At 35.2% G+C, this 22,709-nt stretch overlaps 1 protein-coding gene, 1 non-coding gene and 1 pseudogene across 3 annotated transcripts in view; 2 read left to right on the top strand and 1 right to left on the bottom strand.

Annotated features, from left to right (window-relative positions):
- The window catches only part of RALGAPA1 (Ral GTPase activating protein catalytic subunit alpha 1), a 278,485-nt gene that overhangs the window by 19,466 nt on the left and 236,310 nt on the right, over window positions 1-22,709 (top strand). The window lies entirely within an intron of this gene.
- On the top strand, window positions 2,437-2,875 carry LOC124508948 (small ubiquitin-related modifier 2-like; annotated as a pseudogene).
- LOC124509055 (U12 minor spliceosomal RNA) lies at window positions 7,266-7,410 on the bottom strand. The gene has a single exon (XR_006961402.1). It is a non-coding gene; the product is annotated as a U12 minor spliceosomal RNA (small nuclear RNA).

Here is a 22,709-nt window from a genome sequence, read left to right as displayed (position 1 = left end):
CTAGATGTGTATCCAGAGGCAAGGGAAATAAAAATGAAAATGAGCTATTGGGACTTCATCAAGATACAAAGCTTCTGTATAGCCAAGGAAACAATCCATAAAACTAAAAGGCACTGACTGAATTGTAGAAGCTATTTGCAAATAACATATCAGATAAAAGGTTAGTATCCAAAATCTAAGAAGAACGTACCAAATTCAATACCCAAAGAGCAAACAATACAGTGAATAAATGGGCAGGAGATGTGAACAGACACTTTTCCAAAGAAGACATCCAGGTGGCTAACAGACACATGAAAAGATGCTCATCAGATCATCATAGAAATACAAATCAAAACCACAATGAGCTACTACCTCACACCTGACAGAATGGCTAAAATTAACAACTCAGGAAACAACAGATGTTGGTGAGGATGTGGACAAAGGGGAACCTTTTTGCACTATTGGTGGGAATGCAAACTGGTGGCAGCTACTCTGGAGAACAGTATGGAAGTTCCTCAAAAAATTAAAAACAGCTACCCTATGACCCAGCAATTGTCCTACTAGGTATTTATCTGAAGGACACAAAAATGCTGATTTGAAGGGGCACATGCACCCCTATGTTTATAGCAGCATTGTCAACAATAGCCAAATTGTGGAAAGAGCCAGAATGTCCATTGACTGATGAATGGATAAAGATGTTGTATATGTGTTTATATACATATATATACAAAGGAGTACTACTTGGTGATCAAAAAGAATGAAATCTTGGGGGCGCCTGGGTGGCGCAGTCGGTTAAGCGTCCGACTTCAGCCAGGTCACGATCTTGCGGTCCGTGAGTTCGAGCCCCGCATCAGGCTCTGGGCTGATGGCTCAGAGCCTGGAGCCTGTTTCCGATTCTGTGTCTCCCTCTCTCTCTGCCCCTCCCCCGTTCATGCTCTGTCTCTCTCTGTCCCAAAAATAAATAAACGTTGAAAAAAAAATTTAAAAAAAAGAATGAAATCTTGCCATTCGCAACAAGGTAGGTGGAAGTAGAATGTATTCTGCTAAGCAAAATGTCAGGGAAAGGCAAATATATGATTTCACTCATGTGGAATTTAAGAAACAAGACAGATGAACATAGGAGAAGGGAAGGAAAAAGCAGAAAAAAAGGTAAGCAAGCCATAAGAGACTCTTAAACACAGAGAACAAACTCAGGGTTGCTGGAGGGGAAGTAGAAGGGGGATGGGCTAAATGGGTAAGGGGCATTGAGGAAGGCACTTGTTGGGATGAGCACTGGGTGTTATTTGTAAGTGATGAATCACTGGATTCTACTCCTGAAGACAATATTACACTGTATGCTAACTAACTTGATTTTAAATAAGTAAATTAAACACACACACACACACACACACACGACAACCTGCAAAAAAAGAAAGAAAAAAGACCTTGGGTTGTCTTTAGTACTTGTGCAGAGAAATTGGTTCAGAACCTAAAGTCTGTATAATGTAAAAAATAAAAACAAAAAACAGCACTTTAACTGAAAAATGTTTATGGCATTATGGCAGAAGTTACCAGATAATCTTCCCTCATTATTGAAAGAAATCTTCATGACTCTTATATAACATTTAATTTTTAGAAAACTTCTATCTGATAGCCCAACAATAACCACCCCCATTTAATAGAATACACTGATCTGTAGATACCAGAGAGAAGATGAGTGAATATAACGTAGAACATCAAGTTTGTGGCCCTAATCCGTCATCGCAGCCATAGGAGACGAATACAGATTTCTTAGTGTCTTGACCTTTTGCTCTTATGAATTTGGGAATCAGTTTGTTAAGTCCCTAAATAATGTTTGGTAGGACTTTTTTTATTGTATGGACTTGAATCTGTAGGTTTAATTTAGAAGAGGTTAACATTGGTAGGGTATCAATTCTTCCTTTACAAGGAGACTCCATTTATTTATTTAGCCTCTTTATAAAGACTTGCACATCTTTTTTATAATTAAGAACAGTTACATTAAAAAAAAGAGGTTAAGTTTTAAAAGGAGGACTTATGTTACAGAAGGATCTCATGTGACCACTTCATTAAATGGTGGTTTAGATAAAGATCAAGAAGAAAGAATGCTCATCTGCATAAAAAGTGATAAGTAGATCACTACTTTATAACAGAATTAAAAATAGTTGGAATTCTTCATAAAATGGAAAGTAGTAAGGAAACCTACTTTATATTGGGATAGGAAAGCCCACTTTCAGAACTTACACCAGAATTAAAAATTGTCACAGAAATGATTAATAAATTTACCTGTTTAAAACATTTTGTATTTCTAACAGTAAAACCTTTCATTAACAGAGTTAAAAGATAAACACCAAACTATGAAAACACTTGCAGCATGTTTAAGAGAGCTAATTTCTTAATTTATGGACTGTAAAATGTTTATGAAATTTGGAAAAGATTGTGATTGTGTGTTATCGAGATATGTTACAAACAGACCTTCTTGGCGTGCCTGCTCTCTCCTCCACTGCTGCCTCCTCCTTCTGCTGCTCTGCTCCTGGTGATGCTTGTGTGCTGGTTCCCTGAGGTACCAGGTGTCTCTCTTGTGAAGCAGCGAAGGAGACTCTGGTGTTTACTGTGGCTGATGAAAAGCCCAAGGAAGGAGTAAAGACTGAGGACAACTATCATATTAATTTGAAGGTGACAGGGCAGGATGGTTCTATGATGCAGTTTAAGATTAAGACATAAACCACTTAGTAAACTAATGAAAGCCTATTGTGAATGGCAGGGTTTGTCAATAAGGCAGATTAGATTCTGATTTGATGAGCAGCCAGTCAATGAAGCAGACAAGCCTGCACAGTTGGAAATGGAGGATGAAGATACAATTGATGTGTTCCAGCAGCAGACAGCAGGCATCTACTAAAAAGAGAACTGGCTACCTTACTCCAGAACTCTGTTCCTCCAGACCACGACATTCTCAGGAAACCGCAATTTGGTTCTACCACATCCTGACTACCACAGTATAGTTTTCTCTGTTCTTTCATTTTGTATGTGTATGTGCATGAGTATATTGTATTTTTTAAATTAAATGGCCAATGGTATGTTTTGACTGACATCAAATGAAGATGGGATGGGGAAAAATGCTGGTTCTGTGAAAATACCCCCTTTCTCCATTAGTGGTATGTTCATTCAGCTCTTTATATTCCAGTAAGTTATTTTTCTCTCAATGTTTAATAAAAAAAGAACAGCATAAAAATCCTTGCATACTTTATTCGAATGGCAAATTCTCATGTTTTTCTTTTGTAACTATATGAAGCTGTTACATATAGGGCAATCTGTCTTTACACAGGGATAAATTACTCTAAATGAATCCTAGATAGTTTTCCCTTCAAGTCTAGCTTTTCTTCCTTTCTTTCTTTCTTTCTTTCTTTCTTTCTTTCTTTCTTTCTTTCTTTCTTTCTTGTGTTCATTTTTGAGAGAAGCAGAGTGTGAGTGGGGAGGAGCAGAGAGAGAGGGAAACAGAATTGAAGCAGACTCCAGGCTCTGAGCCATCAGCACAGAGCCCAGAGCAGGGCTTGAATTCACAAACCGTGATCATGACCTGAGCTGAAGTCAGACACTTAGTCGACTGAGCCACCCAGGCACCTTGAGTTTTGTTTTCTAAATAAACTTCTGTTTAGGGGTGGTGCGTAGGTGGCTCAGTTGGTTGAGCATCTGACTCTTGATTTTGGCTCAGGTCAAAATCTCATGGTTGGTGAGATGAGCCCTGAGTTGGGCTCTGAGCTGACAGTGCAGAGCCTGCTTGGGATTCTCTCTCTCCCTATCTCTGTGCCCCCACCTTGCTGCTACACATGCACTCTCTAAAAATAAATAAACATTACAAAAATTGTTTTTTAAAAAAAAGACCCTCATAATATTGCCGGTGGAATATAAGTTAGATGGCATTTTGACTGTTAAGCATCAAAATTTTAAAAATGTACATATATAGGGCTCCTGGCTGGCTCAGCCAGTAGAACATGCAACTCTTGATCTTGGGGTTGTGAGTTTAAGCCCCACGTTGGGTGCACAGCCTACGTGAAATGAAAGGAAAGAAGAGGGAAATGGAAATGGAATGACACATGCATGTACATTGAAGCCAGCATTTTCATTTCTTAGAATTCTAAGAAGTGGTTACATGTGTAGGATCCACTGCAGTGTTTAGTGAAAAATTTGAACCAACCTAAATGTTCATTATTTGGAGATTAATTTTGGATTTTAGGTATAATACTACAGTTGAGTGTTAGGAGTCTCAGGAAGCGTTAGGATTCTAATAATTACTAAATAAATAAGTTGACTTTTTCACATGAACACAAAGTATATTTCAGATATGTTTGTCACTTCACTATCTTTGAGAAGTTTTTTAAGGAGTGAACATTTTTATAGAAGCAGCTGTCATATTGGTAATGATAACTCGTATTTTTGACCACTTATATGTGGCAGGCCTTGGACAAAGCATTTCACATGTGTTACCTGACTTAATTCTTGTAACAGACTAGTGTGAGAGATAGTAATTAATCCCTAGAAACTTGAGTATTAAAAAGCTAGTAAGTAGGGGGATATAGTGGAGAAAGTCAGAATATCCAGGTTTTGATCTCACCTATATTATTCACCTACTATTTTTGTAGATACTTTACATATCTTATAAAATTAAAATAATAACACTTCATGTATTATTGGAAGATTACATGAAAAAATGGATTTGAAGCACAACATTTATGGGAAGAATTTAAAACATTATTTGAATTTTGATTGGAATGTTAAAAGTGATAAAATTAAAGATATTATGACCTATTCAAACTCAGTAAGAATTTTTTCTTGAGAAATAGAATACAAAACCCTGAATGAACTTTTTTTAAGTTTTTCCTTTAATTTTAATTAGTTAAGATACAGTGTCATGTTAGTTTCAGGTATACAATATAGTCATTCACCAATTTTATACAACACCAGTGCTCATCATGAGATGTGCATTCCTTGATCCCCATCACCTGTTTAACCCATCTACCCACCTACCTCTCCTCTGATAACCATAAGTTTGTTCTCTGTAGTGAAGAGTCTGTTTCTTGGTTTGTCTTTTATGTTCTTTGTTCATTTGTTTCTTAAATTCCACATATGAATGAAATCATAATGGTATTTGACTTTTTCTGACTGACTTATTTTGCTTAACATTCTACTTTTGAGCTCCATCCGTGTTGCAAATGGCCAAATGATAATGGTTTAGATTCTGTATTTTTAGTCTCTAAACTAGTAAAAAGGGATAAATTAGAAAATTATTTAAAAGTTACATTTTGGGGAAACAAGATTTGAATGAATGAAAGGAAATTCATTGTTGGTATTTTATTTCAGTTAAACACAAGGAAATCCTTAAATTGTGTTACCTAGCAACAGTACTCTTTCCTTCCCCACCCAGAACTATTTTGAAGTAAAATTGCTAGTAAAAGGTACATTTATGTTACCAAAAATATGTTGTCATTGAGTTCTTTTAAACCAGAAGGTTCAAAGTTCCCACTCACCTTTCCTTTTCCATCAGTTGTCTTTGGAGCCTTATAAAGGCAAGTTGATTGTTACAAGAAGCTGCTGCTCATAAACATGCCGTTTACTGTAAGATATCTTTAAGGAAAATAATTATGCCTCTGTGCTGTAACTTATTTCTTTAAAACTCTTTTGGGGCACCTGGGTGGCTCAGTCAGTTAAGCATCCGACTTTGGCTCAGGTCACGATCCCACGGTCTGTGGGTTTGAGCCCTGCGTCGGGTTCGATCTCATGGACTGTGAGTTTGAGCCCTGTGTCAGGCTCTGTGCTGCTAGCTCAGAGCCTGGATCCTACTTCAGATTCTATATCTCCCTCTCTCTCTGCCCCTCCTCTGCTCACTCTCTCTTTCTCTCAAAAATAAATAAACATTAAAAAAAATTATAACTCCTTTGAAGATGATGGATTTGAGCAACCACTTGAATAAATATATAGTGCTTTGCTAGATTTCAGGCAACTGCAAAGGAGTAAAGGGGTTGATGGCACAATAAAAGAATCATGTCGAATATGAAATGAGTATAAAAGAGAAAGATGGTAGGAATTTGTAATAGCATTTACTTTCCTTTATTCATTGTAATACATTTTTCAAACATGCTTATGTTTATTTTCAGTATGCAAAAGGATGCCTTTGAGTGTAGGGAAGTGAGAAATTATTTTCTATTTGAGAGGTCTAGAACTGGATCCAGAATGATAGTAGCAATGTATTTTGATTGCTCTTCTATTTCTGACCACTCAACTAAAAGAAAGAGAGAGACATTATTTTATATAATAGCAGTATACTAAGAGCTAGCTAGTGTTTGATCCTGTAAAAGTGAAGGTAATGCATTTGTTCACAGTAAACATCAGTAATTGGTGATAGAACAGTTCGTGTTTCTAGACTTAGAAAAGAAGTACTTTTTTTCAGCACTTTTTAAATTCTCTTTTTCATATTCTTTTTCAGACTAGCCTAGAAGTTCTAGCTTTCAGACTCAGTTAGCCAGATAAGGTTGAGCAGATCTCACAAATTGGGATGTCAAGGAGTTGAATATAAGACTAAAAGGAATAGATTATCAAAATAAGAAAGAAACATAAATCTACATCTTTTAGCATTCTCTCCCCATGTCTCCTTACCCTCTTCCCCTGGCAACCATTAATCTACTTTCCATCTCTATGAATCTGACTATTCTAGATGTTTTGTATAAATGGAATCATAAAATACGTGGTCTTTTGTGTTTGGCTTCCTTCATTTAACATAATGTTTTCAAGGTTTATCCATGTTTTAGTATTTAAGAGTACTTCATTCCTTTTCATGGCTGAATAGTAACTCAGTTGTAGGGATATACCACATTTTGTCCATCAGTTGGTGACATTTGGGTTGTTTCCACTTTTTGACTATGAGGAATAATTATGTACAAATATTTATATCGTTTTATTTGTAATTTTGGGTATATACTATTCCAGGAGTTGAATTGCTGGGCCATACAGTAATTCTGTATTTAACTTTTTGAGGAACTGCTAGACCATTTCCAAAGCAGCTGTATCATTTATATTCCATCACCAGTGTACATACATTTCCCTGCATGCTTGTCAATGGTTGGTATTATCCATCTTTCTGAGTATAGCCATTGTAATTGATGGGAAGTGGTGTCTGATCGTGGTTGTTTTGTTTTTGTTTTTTCCTTGGAGGCCGATCCAGTTTTTTATGGGAAGCCAGCATTTCTTGAGTCTTATCTTCATACCACTCTGCTCTTTCAGTGTTAAGCGGGGCACGGGTAGATGGCGATTCCAAGGCATCTTGCAAAGTAGACAAGTCACCTTAGGGGCAAACTTTACCCATTCAAAAATTTGTCTCACATTAGCAGTCAGAATTTGGGTGTCATCTTGAATCATTGTTTTCCTTACTCATTAAGGCATTCATTGTGGTTTTGATATACATTTCCATGATGGCTAATGATGTTGAGCATCTTTGCATGTGTTTATTGGCCATTTGTGTATCTTGTTTGGAGAAACGTCTATTCAAATCCTTTGCCTAATTTTAATTGAGTTATGTTTCATTCTATAGTTGAGTTCTAGGAGTTACATATTCTGGATAGTAAGCCGTTATAAAATGTTTAATATGTAAGTATTTTCAGAAATCTGTAGATTGTCTTAATTTCTCTATAGTATCCTTTGAGACAAAAAAAGTTGTGAGTTTTGATGAAGTCCAGTTTATTTTTTCCCTTGGTGGTGGTGCTGTTGGTGACATAAGTAAGAAATAATTGACTAGTTCAAGATCATGTTTAAGAGTTTTATAATTTTTGTTTTACATTTAGGCTTTTGGTCCATTATGAGTTAATTTTGTGTACGGTATGAGATAGTGATTCCACCTCATTCTTTTAAAAAAAAATTTTTTTTAATGATTATTTCTTTTTTTTTAATTTTTTTTTAACGTTTATTTATTTTTGAGACCATGAACGGGGGAGGGTCAGAGAGAGGGAGACACAGAATCTGAAACAGTCTCTAGGCTCTGAACTGTCAGCACAGAGCCTGACGCGGGGCTCGAACTCACCGCGAGATTATGACCTGAGCCGAAGTCGGCCGCTCAGGCTGACTGAGCCACCCAGGCGCCCCTTTAATGATTATTTCTGAGACAGAGACAGAGCATGAGTCGGGGAGGGGCAGAGAGAGAGGGAGACACAGAATCTGAAGCAGGTTCCAGGCTCTGAGCTGTCAGCACAGAGCCCAACGCGGAGCTCGAACTCACAAACCGTGAGATTATGACCTGAGCCGAAGTCAGTTGCTCAACCGACTGAGCCACCCAGGCACTCCATCCACCTCATTCTTTTGTACATATTTTTATCCCAGTTGAATTATCTTAATACCTGCATTGAAAATCATTTGACCATTAGTGTAAGAGCTTATTTCTGGACTCTTAATTCTGTTGTATTCATCTCTCTATTATCCCAATACCACACTGTTTTGATTACTGTAACTTTGTAGTAAGTTTAGAAATTTGAAAGCATCTGGTCTTTTTATTCTTTTTTTTTCTTTTTTTAAAAGTGAGGTATAATTGACCTATAACATTACATTAGTTTGAAGTATACAACATAATGGTTCAGTATTTGTATATATTGTGAAATGATCATCACAATGGGTCCAGTTAACATTCATCACCATATATGTGATTACAAACATTTTTTTTTCTTCTGGTGAGCACTTTTGAGATCTACTCTTTTAGCAACTTTCAAATATACAATATGGTATTATTAGGAATAGTCACCATGCTATACATTACATCCCCGTGATGTATTTATTTTACAACTGGAAATTTGTAGCTTTTGATGTTCTTTTTCAGGATTGTTTTGATTATTCTGGGTTCCTTGTATTTTCCTATGGATTTTAGGATAAGGGTTTTTTTTTTTTAATGTTTATTTTTGAGAGAGAGAGAGAGACTGAGTGTGAATTCGAAAGGGACAGAGTGAGAGGGAGACACAAAATCCGAAGCAGCCTCCAAGCTCTGAGCTGTCAACACGGAGCCCCATGCAGGGCTCGAACTCACGAACCACGAGATTATGACCTGAGCTGAAGTCGGACGCTCAGTTGACTGAGCCACCCAGGCACCCCTAGGATTAGTTTGTTAATTTCTGCAAAAAGCCACTTATGATTTTCATAGAGGTTGCATCGAATCTTTAGATATATTTGAGAGAGTATTTCTATCTTAACAGTATTACTTCTTCTTTGTCTATGACCAAGTAATGTTTTTCAGTTTGTTTAGGTCTTTATGATCTCTTAGCAATATTTCATAGTTTTAGTGTACAAATTTTACATTTCTTTTATTCACAAATATTTTATTCTTTTCATGCTATTGTAAATGGCATTGTTTTTTTTATTTTCATTTGTGGATAATTCATTGCTAGTGGATGGAAATTCAGTTGATTTGTGTATTCACTTTGTATTCTGCAACCTAGTTGAACTTGTTTTTTAGCTCTTACAGTTGTGTGTGTGTGTGAGAGAGTAAATTCCTTAGGACTTTTTTTAAATATCCAAGATCATGTTATTTGTGAATAGAGATTAAGTGCTTCTTTTTTATAATATGCATGGCTTTTATTTCTTTTTCAGGTCTAATTTCTTTGGTTAGCACTCTCAGTACACTGTTGAGTACCAGTAGCAAAAGGGGAGGGACATCCTTGTCTTGTTCATGTGTTTAGAGGTAAAGTTTTTAGTCTTTCACCAATCAGTATGAAGTTAGGTGTGGATTTTTCATAGATGCCCTTTATCAGGGTGAGGAAATTACTTTCTATTCCTAATTTTTTGAGTGTCTTTATTATGAAACGGTGTTGGATTTTGCCAAGCACTTTCTCTGTGTCTATTGAGACTATTATATGTGGGTTTTTATCTGTATATTGATATGATATATTGCAATGACTGAGTTTTGGATTTGAACTGACCCTGCATTCTGGGATAAATCCCACTTGGTCATGGTGTATAGTACTTTTTATATTTTTCATACTCAGTTTATAGTATTTTGTTAGGATTTTTGTGTCTGGATTGATAAGGAATATAGATCTGTAGTTTTTTTGATTGATTTTGGAATGAGAATAATAGTGGCCTCATAGAGTGAGTTGGAAAGTGTTCTCTCTTTTTTGAAAATGTTGATAGGATTCACCTATGAAGCCATTTGGTTCTGGGCTTTTCTTTCACATCAGTTTTATTAATAAGTCTTCTTTTTACTTCTTATAGATCTCAGATTTTCTCTTATTGGAGTCAGTTTTGGTACTTTATGTCTTTCTAGGAATTTGTCCATTTCTTATAGGTTATGTAATTTGCTAGCATATAGTTGCCCATAGTATTCCCTTATGATATTTTAAAATTCTGTACTGTTGGTAGTAATGTCCTTTTTTCCAGTCCAAATTAGTAATTTGAATCTTCTCTTTTTGTCGTGGACAGTCTGGCCAAAGGTTTGTCAGTTTTGTTGATCTTTTCAAAGGATCAGTTTTGGTTTCATTGATGTTTCTGTGTGTGTGTGTGTGTGTGTGTGTGTGTGTGTGTGTGTGTGTGTGTTTTCCTCTATCTCAAATATTCCCATTCTAGTTTTTATTATTTCTTTTCTTCTGCATGTTTTAGCATTAATTTGCTTTTGCTTTTTGATTTCTAGTTTCTTAAGGTGGAACATTACATTATTGATTTTTAGATCTTTACTTTCATTTAGACATTTAAAGCTGTAAATTTTCCATTTAGCGCTACTTTAGCTGAATGCCATAAATGTGTTTTCATTATATATCAAAGTATTTTTTTCCCTATGGATTTGAATTAATCTAGAATCCTTTCATTTCAGCCTGATGGACTCCCTCCAATATTTTTTATAGGGTAGGTCTGCTAGGAATGAATTCTTAGTTTTTGTGTACCTGGGGATATCTTAATTTCTCCTTAATTAAGTTTTGGTAGATATTGAATTTTTGGTTACCAGCCTTTTTCTTTGAGCTCTTTGACTATATCATCTCAGTGCCTTCTGGCCACCATTTTTTTTAATGTTCATTTATTTATTTTGAGAGAGAGCAAGAGCAGGGGAAGGGCAAGGAGAGAGAGAGAAAGAGAGAGAGAGAGAGAGAGAGAGAGAGAGAGAAAATGAAAATCCTAAGCAAGCTCTGTGCTATCAGCAGGACTCCATCTCACAAACCATGAGATTATGACCTGAGCTGAAATCAAGATCTGGAGGCTTAACTGACTGAGCCACCAGGTGCCCCTAGCCACCATGCTTTCTAATGAAAAATCAGATATTTTTGTTATTGGGCTTCCTTATTAAGTGATGTGTTGCTTTTTTCTTGGTGCTTTCAAGATTCTTTGTCTTTTGACAGTTTTGTTGTGATATGTCTAGGTATGGGTTTCTTTGAGTTTATTCCCCTTGGATTTTATTTTTTTATTTTTTTAAAAATTTTTTTTTTTCAACGTTTATTTATTTTTGGGACAGAGAGAGACAGAGCATGAACGGGGGAGGGGCAGAGAGAGAGGGAGACACAGAATCGAAACAGGCTCCAGGCTCTGAGCCATCAGCCCAGAGCCCGACGCGGGGCTCGAACTCACGGACCGCGAGATCGTGACCTGGCTGAAGTCGGACGCCTAACCGACTGCGCCACCCAGGCGCCCCTATTCCCCTTGGATTTTATTGAGTTTCTTGAATATGCACACAAATGTTTTTAGTCAAATTCAGGAAGTTTTCAGCTGTTATTTCTTGAAATAATAATGATTTGTTTCTTTTTTCTCTTCTCTGGGTCTCCTATTATACGCGCATTGGTATGTTTGATGGTGAGCCACAAGGCTCTGAGGCTCTGTTCATTTTTCTTCATTATTTTTTCATACTCTTCCTCAGACTGGATAATCAACTAACCTGTCTTTGGCTTAGCTGACTTTTTATTTTGACGATTCAGATTTTTTCATTTTGTCTCTCTCCCTTCTTTTTCTTCATTTGTTTTGTTTTTTAAATTCCAAATGAGTGAAATCATAAGATATTTGTCTTTTTCTGACTGGTTTATTTCAGTTAGCATTATATTGTCTAGATCTATCTGTTGTTGCAAATGACAAGATTTCATTCTTTTTTATGGCTGAATGATATTCCATTGTGTGTATATGGTGTGTGTATATATATATATATGTGTGTGTGTGTGTGTGTGTGTGTGTTGTATGTGTACATATATGTACACGTATATGTGCAGACATATACACACACCCCACATCTTCTTTATCCATTCATCTATTGATGGACACTTGGGCTTCTTCCATAGTTTGGCTATTGTAAATAATACTGCCATAAACATAGGGGTGCATGTATCCCTTTCAATTAGTGTTTTTGTTCTTTTTGGGTAAATACCCAGTAGTGTGATAACTGGATCATAGGGTAGTTCTATTTTTTTAATTTTTTGAGCAACCTCCATACTGTCTTTCGCAGTGGCTGCATCAGTTTGCATTCCCACCAACAGTGCACAAGGTTCCTTTTTCTCCACATACTTGCCAACACTTACTGTTTAAGTTTTTGATTTTAGCTATTCACACAGGCATGAGGTGATATCGCCTTGTTTTGATTTGCATTTCCCTGATGATAAGTGATGTTGAGCATCTTTGCATGTGACGAAGGGCTATCTGTATGTCTTTGGAGAAATATCAGTTCATATCTTTTGCCAATTTTTCAACTGGGTTATTTGTTTTTTTGGTGTTGAGTTGTATAGCTTCTTCATACATTTTGGACACTAACCATTTATTGAATATGCCATTTGCAAATATCTTCTTCCATTCAATAGGTTGTCTTTGAGTTTTGTTGATTGTTTTCTTTGCTGTTCAGAAGGGGTTTTTTTTTTTTTTGATGTAGTCCAAATAGTTTATTTTTGCTTTAGTTTCCCTTGCCTCAGGAGACACATCTAGAAAGATGTTGCTATGACCAGTGTCAGAGACATTACTGCCTGTGCCTCTTCAAGGATTTTTATACTTTCAGTTCTCATATTTAGATTCTTAATCCATTTTGAGTTTGTTTTTGTATATGGTGTAAGAAAGTAGTCCAGTTTCATTCTTTTGCAAGTAGCTGTCCAGTTTTCCCAACACCATTTGTTGAAAAGACTTTTTCCTATTGCATATTCTTTTCTCTTTATCGAAGGTTAATTGACCATATAATTCTGGGTTTATTTTTGGGCTTTATATTCTGTTTCTTTGATCTGTGTGTCTTTTTTTTTTTTTCTTTTTTTGCTAGTACCATACTCTTTTGGTCCCTACAGCTTTGTAATATAACTCGAAGTTTGGAATTGTGATACCTCCAGTTTTTTTTTTTTTCAAGATTTCTTTGACTATTCAGGGTCTTTTGTGGTTCCATACAAGTTTTAGGATTGTTTGTTCTAGTTCTGTGAAAAATGCTGTTGGCATTTTGATAGGGAATGCGTGAAATATGTAGATTACTTTGAGTAGTATAGACATTTTAACAATATTTATTCTTCCAACCTATGATTATGGTATGTCTTTCTGTTTCTTTGTGTTATCTTCAATCTCTTTTCTCAGTGTTTTATAGTTTTTGGAGTACAGGTCTTTAACCTCTTTGGTTATACTTTTTCCTAGGTATCTTATTATTCTTGGTGCAGTGTAAATGGGATTGTTTTCTTAATTTTTCTGTTACTTTATTATTAATGGAAATGCAGTGGATTTCTGTATATTGATTTTATATTCTGTGACCTTACTGAATTCATATATCAATTCCAGTAGGTTATTTGTGGAGTCTTTAGGGTGTCATATATATAGTATCATGTTTTCTGCAAGTAGTGAAAGTTTTACTTTTTCCTTATCAGTTTGGATGCCTTTTATTTCTTTTTGTTGTCTGATTTCTGTGGCTAGGATTTCCAGTACTGTGTTGAATAAAAGTGGTTAGTGCAGACATCCTTGTCTTCTTCCTGACCTTAGCGGGAAGGCTCTTAGTTTTCCCCCATAGAGTATGATGTTAGCTGTGCGTTTTTCATATAAGGACTTTATTATGTTGAGGTTCCCTCTAAACTTGCTTTGTTGTTTTTTTTTTCCATGAATGGATGTTTCACTTTGTCAAATGCTTTTTTGTGTCTATTGAAATGACATATAGTTTTTATCCTTATTGATATGGTGTATCATGTTGATTGATTTACAAATATTGAACATCCTTGCATCCCAGGAAAAAATCCCACTGGATCGTGGTGAATGATTTTTTTTTTAATGCATTGTGTATTTGCTGTGCTTATTTAAATTCTTTAGACATGGTTTCCTTTGTTATTTTAATCATACTTAAATAGTTGGTGGCATCTTTTAAATCTAATTTTTGTGCTTCTGCAGGGAGAGTTTCTGTTAACTTTAATTTGTCCTTTATATGGCACATACTTTGTTTTTTTGTGTGTCTTGCAATTTTTGTTGATATCTTGATATTTATTTAAAAAGATTTTTAACGTTTATTCATTTTTGAGAGACAGAGAGAGACAGAGCATGAGCGGGGAAGGGGCAGAGAGAAGGAGACACAAAATCCGAAGCAGGCTCCAAGCTCTGAGCTGTCAGCACAGAGCCCGATGCGGGGCTCTAACTCACAAACTGTGAGATCCTCAAAGTCGGACACTCAATCGACTGAGCCACTCAGGTGCCTTGATATCTTGATATTTTAAATAATGTAGCAACTCTGGCAACCAGTTTCTGCTTCCTTCCCAGGGGTTGTTGTTATTTCTGTTTGTTATTGTTGTTGCTGTGTGTTTCTGTAATGACTTTACTGAACTAACTCTCTGCAGTTTGTTTTTTCCTTCTACATGACCAGAACTTTGCTTGTTTATCTTCATGGTCTGCTAATGATTGAATAGAGACTTCATATAAGCCTGGATCAGTAAGTCTTCTAGTCTTTGCCAAAGGGTTCTGTGTGTGTATCGGGGACACGATCAGTATTAACCAGACAGTTTACAATTCTGTTTTAGTTTTCACATCCTTCTTGTGTAGAATCTGAAGGTCAGCCAGAGATGAAAACCTAGGTCTTTTTCTAGTCTTTCCAGAGCATGCTTGCAGCCTCATGCATACAGATGGCCTTGAGTATTCCCATTAAATTTCTGAGATTTTCAACGTTCCTTGTGGATAGTTCATTCCCTAGCTTTTCTTTTTAAGGTTTTTGTTTTCAGGTGTGTGTGTGTGTGTGTGTGTGCGCACCTGGTTTTTATTTATTATTTTCTTTTTTTATTGGTTAGCTTGTTATTTGCCTTATCAGTGATTACTGCCTCAGGCTGCTGTGTTATTAAACAGTTGCCACTGATTGTTTTCAACAGATGTTCCCAGGGAAGAGGCTGTTGGATTGTGTGGACTCTGAGTTAAGTCAAATAAGGACAGTTTTTGCAAGTGGGATTGTCCAGGGAGAAGCTAGATAAGTCAAATACTGATAATTCTCTTAAGTTGAGGGTTTGAAAAGGCTCCTGTCCTGTTCTGATTCCTCCAGGGACTGATTAGGGTATTGGTTCTTGACTGTGATTGTGGGCTATTGCTTTTCAAGGCTGTTATGGAGGGGGAGAGAGAAGGATGGGAATAGGGTAAGTTTGAGATGCCGCTAAGCTCACTGTTCTTATTAAGATTTATCCATTATCCTTGAACAAATGTTCCTGGTTGTTAATAATCCTCTGGTTAATTTCTAGGTTTCTAAAAATGTTAATTTTTTACTGTTTTTGGTTTTGTTTTCATTACTTTTATGGAGAAGATTTTTGAATTGCCTTCTTCCACCAACTCAATGATATTACTTCTAACCTGCTTTTAACTTTTTAATTTCTATACTTTTAATTTTTATTTCTTATTGAAATATACTTGACATGCAATATTATTACTAGTTTTGGGTGTTCAACATAGTGTTTTGACAATTACATGTGTTATAAAATGCTCACCATGATCGGTATAATTATCATCTGTCACTGTACAAAGTTATCACAATGTTACTGACTATATTCCCTGTACTGTACTTTTCATCCTAGTGACTTATTTATTTTATGACTGGAAGTGTATACTTCTTTATCCCCTTCACCTATTTTTTCCCATTGCTCCCGTTTCCCTCCCCTTTGCCAACCACCAGTTCTCTGTATTTGATAGTCTATTTCTGTTTGTTTGTTTAAAATAGAAGTTCTTATTAACATTTTTCCATTTCATAAAAATGTTTTTTAATGAATATTTTTAGTGGTTATCTATTTAATTGTATGGATGTAAATTTATTTTGTGACATTATTTACTGTGTAGTGGGTAATAGATAAGGTAGTGAGTAGTTCAGAATGAAAAAAAAAATAGTGCTAGTATGTCATCTGAATGAGCCTGGGATTTATCTTGTTTGCATTGGAAAGCCCTGGAAGCAGATCAATGATACAGTTAAATTATTCTGGTAGTAATATTTGGAGGATGGATAAAAAGGCGAGAATGGTGTGAGAGCTAGTAGACAAGAGACTAATAAAATTCAGGCAAGAGACCACAAGGTATGAAACTAAATGATGGGGGGTGGTGGGCAGTAGGGAACGGAGAGAAAGAAATGTATTGCAGAAGTATTTAGGAAGGTAAACTTGGCAAGGAAATGAATGATTTGTTGAGGGGTGGGATGGTGGGCAGAACCCAAAAGAGAGGGGAATGAGTCTGAAAATGAATGCCAGCCTTCAGAGATAGGTGGTACTACCAACCTCTCTTTGAAGGCTGAAATTCATTTCAGACTCATTCAAAAGCTAGAGAAGGTGAAGGAAGGTGGATTCATTTGGGGGGCAAATTGAGTGAGAGATATCCGTGGAAGATGTAATTGGATAGGTAGTGTATAAGACTCATACTCAAGAGAGGGTGTGAAATAGCAGCTATGGGTTTGAGAGGTATTTTTGTATGTAGATAGAGTTCAAGTTGCAGTATTTAATGAAGGTGGAAGAGGACATATTCCTCATAGACCTCAACATTTAAAGGGAGGGTGCAGAGGAAGAGAAGTTCATAATGGAGATGGAAAAAGAGGAAAAAAGAAAATGGAATGCTCACCCCCTTTACTGAGCACATCAAAGTTTTAATTAATCAGTGTTGCTAACATTTTCCCAATGATTTTTCTTATACTTTTCCTTTAGCACTCAGTGTTCTATTTAGCCATAAATTTTAATATCACAGCCATTTACCTGTCTTGCAAAGTGGCATGGAATAAGACATAGAGTTTTACCTTACACTTAGACCAACTTGGTTTTGTCTTGGCTTTCTTGAATCTTTTTAGTTTAGTTTTTATCTTTTATAAACTAAGTGAAGAGTAAAATGAAGCTAATAGGACTTATCCTTTAAAGTTTAAAGGATAAAAGTTTAAAGTTTCTATGATAATTCAGAAAACTGAAAGAAAATGTTTAGCTCAATCCTTAGAAAACAGTAATGCTCAATAAGTATTATCTTCTTTACTCCCCATCTTCACAAATGTATCAGAATTCTTTTCCTTCTTTGCTATATGTTATGAGGAAAGCAACTTGTACTGATTTACATGAATAGTGTTTAACTGCTTACACTAGGTGTTGGAATGCTTTGCTTGCACAAATGAATTTAATGAGTGAAATTTTAGGTATTGTGATGAAGTTAGGGAGGATATAATTAGCCAATGTAAGGAGAGATACTTTAGGGCAGTGTGCATATGAGTGGACTAAATCCTCTTAATTCTTGGTATCTTTTATTATTTACTAGTTCTGAAACTTCAGATAATCCACCTCAGCCTCTGTGTAACTTTCTTTTTTTATTTTTTTTATTTTTTTTTAATGTTTATTTTAGAGAGAGAGACAGAGAACGAACACAAGTGGGGGAGGGCCAGAGAGAGACGGAGACAGAATCTGAAGCAGGCTCCATCCAGGCTCTGAGCTGTCAGCACAGAGCCTGACGTGGAGCTCACACTCACGAACCACAAGATCATTACCTAAGCCGAAGTTGGACGCTTAACCGACTGAGCCACCCAGGCGCCCCTTCTGTGTAGCTTTCAAATAATTCTTGAAAAATACCATTCTTTCAGAATCAGTTTGATTTAAAATGGCCAGAGTGTTGTCTTATGCTGTGGACTACTGCCTGAAGTGTGCCTATTTTAGTGTTGTTGATTCAGGACACAGAGAGCTGATTTGGAGCCATTTAGTAGTTTAGTGTGACCTTGGAAAGTTGCCTGTCTTCTTCCAGGCTTAGTTTTCTTATGAAATGGAGATAATAAACTTATTTCAAAAACAATTTGTGGAGTAAGATTGCATATACGTAACTGTCAAAGTGTTGTTCATGCAAATGTAAAACATTAAACATAAGTGGTTATAACTTTTTCTTTTGTTTTATACTGTTACCTTACAGTATAATATTTAATAAAACACAAAATTGACTTTGCTCTTAAATTAGGCATTGTGTCTTTGTGTAAACTAGATTCTTTTTTTTCACTCTCTCATTTTTCTCTGTGTTTCTTGTGGAATCCTTGAAGGCAGGAGAATAATTTTTATTGTATTACTTTATAGAGTTAAATGAGACTTAGAAATAATTACTTTGGGATCACGGTCACTTACTAATGCTTCTTTTAGTGTTTGTCGTTTCCTTTTTATTTCTGGGAGTTGTTATCTTGCTATCAGTTGTAACCATAATCACATGTCAGGAGCTTTTCTGCAGTTACTTTGAAACATCAGTTTGATAAGGAGATAAACTACATATCTTAAAACGATTTTGCTTGCTTTGAAATTTTAATAGGTTTTTAGTGTGGTTTCCAGCAGGACTTTTGTTTTTTGTATTCTTTTCATAGTGAGGGAATAATGAATAATATATGTTTGAAAGATAAGAACAAACATCTTAAACATTTGTACAAGAGAAGATCCCTAGATTTATCTTCATGAATTTAATCACCCAGGACAATTATCAGTAGGGAAATTAACTTGCCTGCCTTCTACCTTGTTAAATACAAGAATGAGCTTGCCATTTTTATTCATTTTATTATTGGTTCATGATATAAAAATGAAAATCAATTTTAATCATTATTTTCTGGGAGTCAATATTTCTATTGATTCTGGGAATCATAATTCTTATGATTAGTGTGGGGTCATTAGACTATATTTGTGAAAGCATTAAGAAATGGTCATTTTGGGGTTTTATTTTCATTGCTTTAAATTCATAAATGTATTACATGTGCTTTCAGAGATTGTTAAATTTTTATCTTGTGGAGCATACGTTCATATGTGCAGCAGGCTTCTGTGGACACAGATGGTCAGAAGTTTAGGTATTAAAATATTCTAGAATCATGGCATTTCCTAGAATATTACTTACTCCATTTTTGGAGCTCCATTCTCCTCTCCCTTCACTTCAGAAAACATAATGGAATGAAAATGAGTGGAAATTGTCTTGAATCTATATAATTAGTTAAATTTTTTTTAATTAAATTTTTTTTTCAGTTTATTTATTTATTTTGTGAGAGAGAGAGTGTGAGTGGGGTAGGGGCAGAGAGAGAGGGGAGAGAGAATCCCAGGCACTGTCAGCACAGAGCCTGATGCGGGACTCAAACTCACAAATATATTGAGATAATGACCTGAGCAGAAATCAAGAGTCAGACACTTAACCAATGGAGTTACCTAGGCACCCCAATTAGTTAATTTTAAAAATAGGTTTATTGAGGCATAACTGATATATAGCAAATTGTGTATATACATACTAAAAAAAATTGTTTCATCTTTATTTATTTTTTAGAGAGAGACAGAGACAGAGTGCAGTCAGTGGAGGAACAGAGAGAGAGGGAGACACAGAATTCAAAGCAGGCTCCAGGCTCTGAGCTGTCAGCACAGAGCCCAGTGTGGGGCTTGAACCCACAAACCGTGAGATCATCATCTGAGCTGAAGTCAGTCACTTAACCAGCTGAGCCACCCAAGCGCCCCACAGATTGCACGTATTTTAAGTGCACAATTTTTATTTCTTGTGGGTAATATATAGTTGGATTTTGCTTTTTTAAAAACCCAGTCTGACAGTCTTTTCCATTTTGGGTCAATCATTTTTATTCAGTGTGATTATTGATATAGCTAGATTAGCATCTGTTATCTATTCTTTATCCCAATTGATCACTGTTTCTCTTTTTCTGTCTTCATTTAGATCAGTCAAGTATTTTTTTGTGATTTTATATTCTCTCCACTATGGGTATTACTAGTAACTTTTCTGTTTTATTTTAGTAGTTGCTTTAGTGTTTATAGTATCCATCTTTAACGCATTGAAGTCTGCCTTCAGGTGTGAATACATTACTTCTTAATTAAGAATGTTAGAATAGTGGACTTTCATATTTCTCTTTCCTACCTTTATATTTTTATTTTCATGGATTTTATTTTTACATATGTTATAAACCCCCCAATGCATTGTTACTATTTTTGTTCGAACAGTTGTCTTTGGATAAGTTTGGAATAATGAGAAACAAGCTTGGGCATTTACCTTGTTGTTACTTTTTTCAGGTCCATATTTCTGTCTGATAATATTTCTTTCTTTTTTTTAATTTTATTTTTTAAATTTACATCTGAATTAGTTAGCATATAGCGCAACAATGATTTCAGGAGTAGATTCCTTTATGCCCCTTGCCCATTTAGCCCATCCCCTCTCCCATAACCCCTCCAGTAACCCTGTTTGTTCTCCATATTTAAGATCTCTTATATTTTGTCCCCCTCCCTGTTTTTATATTTTTGCTTCCCTTCCCTTGTGTTCATCTGTTCTGTGTCTTAAAGTCCTCATATGAGTGGATTCATATGATATTTGTCTTTCTGCAACTAATTTCGCTTAGCATAATACCCTTAAGTTCCATCCATGTAGTTGCAAATGGCAAGATTTCATTCTTTTTGATTGCTGAGTAATACTCCATTGTATGTATGTATGTATGTATGTATGTATATGTGTGTGTGTATATATATATATGTGTGTATGTATATATATGTGTGTATATATATATATATGTATCGACACACACACCCACACACACCACATCTTCCTTATCCATTTATCTATCAATGGATATTTGGGCTCTTTACATACTTTGGCTGTTGTTGATAGTGCTGCTGTAAACATTGCGGTGCATGTATCCCTTTGAAACAGCATACCTGTATCCCTTGAATAAATACCTAGTAGTTATTTTGCCTTTGTTTTTGAAAGATATTTTTACTGGATATAGAATTCAGCTGGACAGTTTTTTTTTTCTTCATTACTTTAAAGATATATATTGTTTTTATTTGCATTATTTCTGATGAAAAATATGTCATCTTTATTTTAGTTACTGTGTACCATGTTTTTTTTTTCTTCTAGCTACTTTTTAATATATTCTTTATGTCACTGTTTTGAGCAATTTAATTATTATGTGCCTTGATGATTTTTTTTTCATGTTTCTTGTTTTTGGAATTTGTTGAGCTTCATGTATATGTGGATTTGTGATTTGCATCAAGCTTGAAAATTTTCAGCCATTATTTCTCCAAATATTTTTCTGCCCCTCTTCCTTGGAATTTCAATTACTTTTATGTTAGGCCACTTGAAACTGATGTCTCACAGTTCACTAATGTGGTTTTCAACTTTTTGGATTACCTTTTGTCTGTGTTTATTTTGGATAGTTTCTAATGCTGTGGTTTAGTTCTACCTAGTTTACAACATATACATGGTAATTTTTATCTATAGAAGTTTGATTTGAATGCTTCTTTTTTTATATCCCCCATCCTCAACTTTTTGGATGTATGGAATACAGTTAGAGTAACTATTTTAATGCCCATTTCTGCCATTCTAGCAGCTGTTAAAATCTAGTTTAAATTTGATTTAATGATTCTCTTCATTATGAATTAGGTTTTCTTGCTTTGCATGCCTGGTAATCATCAATTATAGATAAGACATTGTGAATTTTACCTTGTTGGGTCCTGGATATTTTGTATACCTAATATTTTCTTGAGCTCTTTTCCTGTTCTGGGATTCAGCTATTTACTTGGAAACAGTTTGATTCTTGTGTATCTTGCTTTTATGATATATTGGGTGGCTTTGAAGTAGTGTCAGTCTAGGGTTAATTGCTCTATGAAACATGAGTTTTTCTAGTCTAGTTTTTGGGAATAGGCACTCTTTTTGGCCTGTGTGAGTGCCTGGGTCTTATAGCTTTATTCTTTTCTAGCACATTCCTCCTTTTGTATGGGGATTAGTTTTCATTATTAATGTTTAAAAGTTATTACCTCTTGGTTAGAGAGCATAGTTACTCTTAGTACTATGTGCTTTGTGCTATGTTACTCTTAGTACTTTTTAAATTTAGTTTGTGTCCTTATTTAGTTTTTGTAAATATCTCACTTTTGCATGAAAAGATTTAATCTATGTTAGATTTAGGGTTTTATTTGTAAAGTACTAATTGTGCTGTTCTTATCTTCTGAATACTTACTAGTCTTTTCTCTGTTAAATAGGAAATGGTTGTATAAAATCTACCATGCAATTAGTAGGTTTTTTCTCCTTAGAAATTTGTTGGTCTTTGTTTTTTATATTTTGAAACTGTTAATGCAAATTTGGAATTAAAAGCTTCCTGGTACAGCCTTTTTTCAAAATACAGTGATCCTCTTTAATTGTAGTAATTCTTGCCTTAATATTTACTTTGACTCTTACCAAGGAATCAACATTGGTATTTTGGTCAGTATCTAAATGATATATTTTTATTTCATTCCTTTAATCATTTTGGGTTACATTTTTTTTCTTAATAAATACCTTGCAGCTTAATTTTTGTGGTTGTTTTAAAATGCAGTGTG

The sequence above is a fragment of the Lynx rufus genome, unplaced genomic scaffold, assembly GCF_022079265.1.
Source record: "Lynx rufus isolate CCGP_SWC_20201006 ecotype Redwood Valley unplaced genomic scaffold, mLynRuf1.p SCAF_13, whole genome shotgun sequence".
Lineage (NCBI taxonomy): Eukaryota > Metazoa > Chordata > Mammalia > Carnivora > Felidae > Lynx > Lynx rufus.
Note: the sequence above shows the minus strand (reverse complement) of the source record. Positions and strands in the feature narration are given on the sequence as shown.